This window comes from Nycticebus coucang, chromosome 7 (genome assembly GCF_027406575.1).
Source record: "Nycticebus coucang isolate mNycCou1 chromosome 7, mNycCou1.pri, whole genome shotgun sequence".
NCBI lineage: Eukaryota > Metazoa > Chordata > Mammalia > Primates > Lorisidae > Nycticebus > Nycticebus coucang.
In genome coordinates, this window is record NC_069786.1 from 77603716 (window position 1) to 77610342 (window position 6627).

The window sequence follows — 6627 nt, forward strand, 5'->3', positions numbered from 1 at the left end:
CAAGAGTTACATGGAATCTGTAAATCACTTTGGGCAGTATGAACATTTTAACAATCTTGATCCTACTAATTCGTGAGCAGGGAATGTTTTTCTGTTTGATTTTGTCTTCTGTAATTTATTTTGGCAGTGTTTTATAGGCCTCCTGTAGGGGTCTTTAACCTCCTTGTAAAGCATATTCCCAGCTATTTTATTTTCTTTGTCACTACTGTTAGTGATAGTGAGTACTTGATTTGACTCTCTGCTTGACTGTTTATAGAAATGCTACTGATTTGTGTACATTAATCAAAACTGTTGCTTTGCTAAATTTATTTATCAATTCTAAGAGTCTTTTGGTGAAGACTGAAAATCTCTTAACAAACATAGAAGAAAGGGCGGCGCCTGTGGCTCAGTCGGTAAGGCGCCGGCCCCATATACTGAGGGTGGCGGGTTCAAACCCAGCCCCGGCTGAACTGCAACCAAAAAATAGCCGGGCGTTGTGGCGGGCGCCTGTAGTCCCAGCTACTCGGGAGGCTGAGGCAAGAGAATCGCGTAAGCCCAAGAGTTAGAGGTTGCTGTGAGCTGTGTGACACCACGGCACTCTACCAAGGGCCATAAAGTGAGACTCTGTCTCTACAAAAAAAAATAAATAAATAAAACAAACATAGAAGAAAAATACCTAAAAATTATAAAAGCCATATATGACAAACCCACAGCATTATACTGAATGGGGGAAAGTTGAAAGCATTCCCCTTCAGAACTAGAAGAAGACAAGGATGCCCGCCGTCATCACTTCTATTCAGCATGGTATTAGAGTCTTACCCAGAGCAATTAGGCAAAAGAAGTAAATAAAGGGCATTCAAAGTAGGTCAAACTATCCTTATTTGTTGATAATATAATCTTATATGGAAAAATATTTTGCTGTATAAATCAACTAGGAAGGGTTGTATTTGTGTAGCAAGGAAAGCATGTCAAATTTAAATCAACTTTGAGTAGGTTTATGAAGGGAAATCTTTGCAGGGGCTAAGAAAGTATACATTGTTTGAAAGTAAGAAAACAGAGATTAATGAGTCATATAAGAAAAAATAAATGCATATCCCACTTAAAAGTATTTAAGTACAAAATTTCAAAATCCTGTGTTAGTCATTGGCTACTCAAACCAAATAATGCAAAGGCTCTCTTCATAGTTGCCAGTTTGTAATGCTTTTTAGGTAGTAACCTTGGAGAATTTATTTTTTGTTTTTAAAGTCACTGGACTGGTGCCTTCTATTGTCCAAACAAATGCCAGCTGGTCACCAGTTACTCTGGAGGAAGAATGTAAAAGGAGTTTTGTTTTTGTTTTTGTTTTGTTTTGTTTTTGGGTTTAATGAAGTCTGATAGTCCTAAGGTTCCCATAAAATGCAGGACTCATCTCAAGGGAAGAATAAGAAAATGTGCCTATCAAAGCAGGTGCCCTTATCACCGTTAGCAGCATGAACTCAGAAATAAAACTCGCCATGAAAAAATTGCACATTTTTTATAAATGTTTTCTAGACATGAAACTGTAACTAATGGAAAGAAGAAAATTTTATGTCAGGGAAGGAATAAGAAATCTTTCTTTTTCTTCTGGGTGTCAAATTAAATAAATGATGATCTTTAAAGTTTCAAAAAAAAAAAAAAAAGAAAGAAAATGTGCCTATCAACATTAAAAGAAAGGGATTTCAATCTTACTTATTCCCTAAGCTCAGGATTGAGATAGTCTGACTGCAAGTCATTGGTAGAAAAAGACACCAAGGACTGTAAAGAGGATATTGCCACAATGTAGGGAAAATCTTAAGATTTGTGCTGAGAAGTTCATGAACAGATGACTGAGACTAGACCCCTTTCAAGCCTCTTTGCTTCATCTGTCACATACATAATACCTGTTCTAAAATGAATGTGACTTTAACGAGCTATAACCTGGATGCCAGTACCGCAGTCACTCCAGTACAGAAATGTGTCTTAACAAAAATTTTATGGCTAAATGAAAACAAATAGTCCTTGCTATGTGCAAAGGAAATATCACAGTAGCTATACTTTGGAGTGGAAGCAGAGGCAAGAGCAACCACAAATGATGAACCTACAGTGAACCAACCAAACAGAATGTCCCACTATTCATCATTTGATCTTTAGAAGAAGCTCCCAAGAATCTTGGATGTAAGTAAGTCCCAGGAATCTTGGACAATGAACCTCAAAACGAGATTCTGAACATCTATTTTATGTGGCTAGTGGGGATAATGGAGGTATAAAGTAACTAAAGAAATAGAAAAAATAAGTGTATTTGTAGTTCTGGCTGGAGTAGAACTTGGTGGTTCTGTGGAGCAGGGCTTTGTGGTTATGTCTAGTTCATCAAGCAAAGATTTATGAATACAGTTATTCAGACCAAAAATTCAAATTTTTATTTAGAACTCATAGTAATATGGTTCCTTTTTTTTAATACAATTTTTTAAAAACTACCTGTGTTTCAAAAAGTATAGACAATTACCTTTAGAATATTTAACTACATATAATAAATAAAATCCTTTAATATGCTATGATTTTGCATTTTCATCACACTAATTTTATGGATACTCTTTCATTTTATCATCACTGCATTTCTGTGAATTAAGTCAACTTACACTTTGAGTATTCAAAATTCAGAGGTAAGATCATGTTTTTAAAGGTTAGACCAATAAAGATACCCAGGTCTTTTGGATCACATCATTATCCATTAAAACAAAAAGGAACCTCAAATAAATAGCTAAATACACCTTAAGGGACCTAAGATTAAGGATATAAAGAAAATTCATATTTCTCTGCCCTCCCACTCATGCCAATGTATATGTCAGCTATCTTCCCCTTTGAATTTCTGGAGCATAAAGAAGAAAAAAGAATGAGAAAGATGGATATGCTACTTGTCAAAAAGAAACCAGAAGGGAGTTTACCCTTGATTTTCCTACCCCATCTTTCCAAAAATGTGGTTAAAGGCTGCCTGCATCAGAGTCACATGGGGGCTTGTTACCATTGAAGAGCCTTAGGCTTCCCTCCAGAAATTGTGACTGAGACCTCTCAGTGTGGAGTATGAGAATCTTCATTTTTCGCAGACTTGTCAAGTGATTAGTCTAAATACTAATATGTAAAAAGCATTGCTTGCTCTCTGCAAGGATGGCCTTAAATATTAGGTTAAAATCCTAGTGTTAAAGTTATTGCGTTAAATTTTTTTTTTTAATTGTTGGGGATTCATTGAGGGTACAATAAGCCAGGTTACACTGATTGCAATTGTTAGGTAAAGTCCCTCTTGCAATCATGTCTTGCCCCCATAAAGTGTGACACACACCAAGGCGTTAAAAATTTTTGCAATATCACATAATTCATGTGACCTTAATGACTAGGTCTGTGTTTAAGTCATGCTCATTTAGAAAATACCTCTTTGTGTTTCCCTTTCCTGTGGATAATTTACAACAATGGATCTCCTTTGGTTGTTTTCTCCTTAGCTGTACAGAAGCTTTTCAGTTTAATTAAGTCCAATTTGTTTATTTTTGCTGTTACAATTGCCACGGAAGTCTTCTTCATAAAGTCTTTCCCCAGACCAATATCATCAAGTGTTTTTCCTATCCTTTCTTTGAGGATTTTTATCATTCCATGCCTTAACTTTAGGTCTTTTATCCATCTTGAATCAATTTTTGTGAGTAGAGGAAGGTGCAAGTCTAGTTTTAGTCTTTTACATGTGGATATCCAGTTCTGCCAGCACCATTTATTGAACAGGGAGTCTTTCCCCTAGTGTATGTTCTTGTTTGGTTTATCCAAGATTAGGTGACTGTAAGATGTTAGTTTCATTTCCTGGTTTTCTATTTGATTCCAAATGTCTATGTCTCTATTTTTGCGTCAGTACCATGCTGTTTTGATCACTATAGCTTTGTAGTACAGCCTAAAATCTGGTATACTGATGCCCCCAGCTTTGTTTTTATTACTAAGAACTGCCTTAGCTATATGAGGTTTTTTCTGGTTCCATACAAAATGAAGAATGGGAAATTTGAATCAGACAAAACCTTGACAACTAGGATCTATAGAGAATTCAAATTAATCCACATGAAAAAAGTCAACAATCCCATATATTGATGGGCAAGAGACATGAATAGAACCTCTCTAAAGAAGACAGACGAATGGCAAGCAAACATAAAAAAATGCTCATCATCCCTAATTATTAGAGAAATGCAAATCAAAACCACCCTGAGGTATCATCTAACCCTGGTGAGAATGGCCCACATACAAAATCTCAAAACTGCAGATGCTGGCATGGATGTGGAGAGAAAGGAACATTTTTACACTGCTGGTGGAACTGCAAACTAATACGACCTTTTTGGAAGGAAGTAGGGAGAACCCTCAAAGAAATCAAGCTAGACCTCCCATTTGATCCTGCAATCTCATTACTGGGCATCTACCCAGAAGGAAAAAAATCATTTTACCATAAGGATACTGGATTATTTATCACAGCTCAGTTTACAATTGCCAAAATGTGGAAACAGCCTACATGCCCACCAACCCAGGAATAGATTAACAAGCTGTGGTATATGTACACCATGGAATACTATTCAGCCATTAAAAAAGATGGAGACTTGATATCCTTTATATTAACCTGAATGGGTAGAACACATTATTCTTAGTAAAGCATCACAAAAATGGAGAAGCATGAATCCTACGTACTCAATTTTGCTGTAAGGACAATTACTGACCTAGTACGTGGTGAGAGGTGGGGGGAGGGGTAATCAGAGAGAGAAAGAAGGAGGGAGGGGTGGGGAAAGGAACAACAGAGAGAGGGAAGGAGGGAGGGGAGTGGGGGTCTTGGTGTGTGACACAACTTTTGGGGGCAAGACACAATTATAAGAGAGACTATTCCTAACAAATTCAATCAGCGTAACCTGGTTTCTTGTACCCTCAATGAATCCCCAACAATAAAAAAAAAAAAAAATTAAATTAAATAATTTTCACCTAAAAACAAAATGGATCTGCTATGACCAGGTTTTTGAAATAAATTACCATGTTGTTTTTAAATATTTCCTTCCTAATTTCAACTATTAAAATATATTATTTTTATTTTACTTTTATTTATGTTTGGAAGGTACTAAGATTTGAGTGGGTACAGGTAGGTGGGTACACATCATAGCCTAAAATATGTTATGTCCTAAAGAAAACACATAAAATATCAAAAAAAAGGCCAGTGTTGAAATTGTAATCTTATAATTAAATTATGTGTAAAATTTGAACATGATTTGTTTAGTCTAATTCTTTCAGAACTAGAGATACTTCCTTTTATTAAGTCAGTTGCCACAGTACTAGTCAAATCTTACTCAATTTTGTAAAATTTGGTTAAGCAGAATTGGAAGACTTCAGTTTAGGTAAATTTCTGCTTTGGAAAAAATGAGAGAAAAAGAAAGATATTTGGAAGTGATTTATAATATATTACCAAACAGAAATGAAAACATTCATTAAATGAATATATATCAAAGTCAATAATTTTTCCTATATGAAAGATCAATTTTCCTAATTCCATTGATTTTCTAATACCTTCTTCCTTCAGTTAAATTCTAATGATTTGTCCATCACAGTTCTCATAGATGCTTGGCATTAGGTCTACACCATATTTCTTCCATTATTAGAACTTTATATTATGACAAGATATACTAGAAGGCCCCTCCTGTTCTACTTTTTCAGAAGTGTTTCAAACATTTTTAGACAATGACCCCCTCATATAGACTTCAAAACCAGTTTCTCAGGTTCCATATAAAATATTATTATAAATTGCATTACATTTATGAATTAATAAAGGGAAATTTGGTATGGTAAATATTCACATTTATTATGTCCTTGAATAATGTTTTGTAATTGATAGAGTTCTTATGCATCTTTTTTAAAGTTTATTTCTGTATAATTATACTTTTGGGTAGTATCCGTTTTTTTATAAAATTTTAGTTTGGTTGTTAGTCATGCACAGCTATTGTTACATGCATGTTGACTTTTTGTATTAAGCAATCTTTTTATTCTCTTTTTTTGTCTGTAGATTTTTTAGTGTTAATGTAAATCTTATCACCTTATATCAAAATCACTTTGCCTCCTCATTCTCATTCATCATGCTATCTCAAAATTTTTTTCTGGTTTTGATTCACTAGCCATATTCTTCAGTAAACTATTAAGTAGTAGTTCCAACAGCATGTGTTCTTGTCTTCACTTCAAAAGAAATGTTTCCGAATATTTTGCTCCTGAATATTTGTAGAGGAATTTGGCACATGTAGTTGTCCCTCATCAAGTTAAGATCTATTCCTATTTTGCAGAGAGCTTATATGTAATAACTGTTAAATTATATCAATTGTTTCTTCAGAAACTATTGAAAGACTCTCTTTAACCCCCCTCTTTAAAGCTGTGTTTTACAGCTTTAATGGCTTTTCTGATGTTAATGCATCTTTATACTCGTAATATAAATCCTCTTTGTCATTCATTATTCTTTAGTCCTGATGGATTTGATAAGGTGGTCATTTGATTTCATAACAATGGTCATATTGCTATAACCTTCTACTGGTCTTCCCACACTGGTCGTCCCTGCTGCGTGTCCCCACATAGCTGTCAAAGGGATCCTTCTAAATCATATCGTGTCACTGA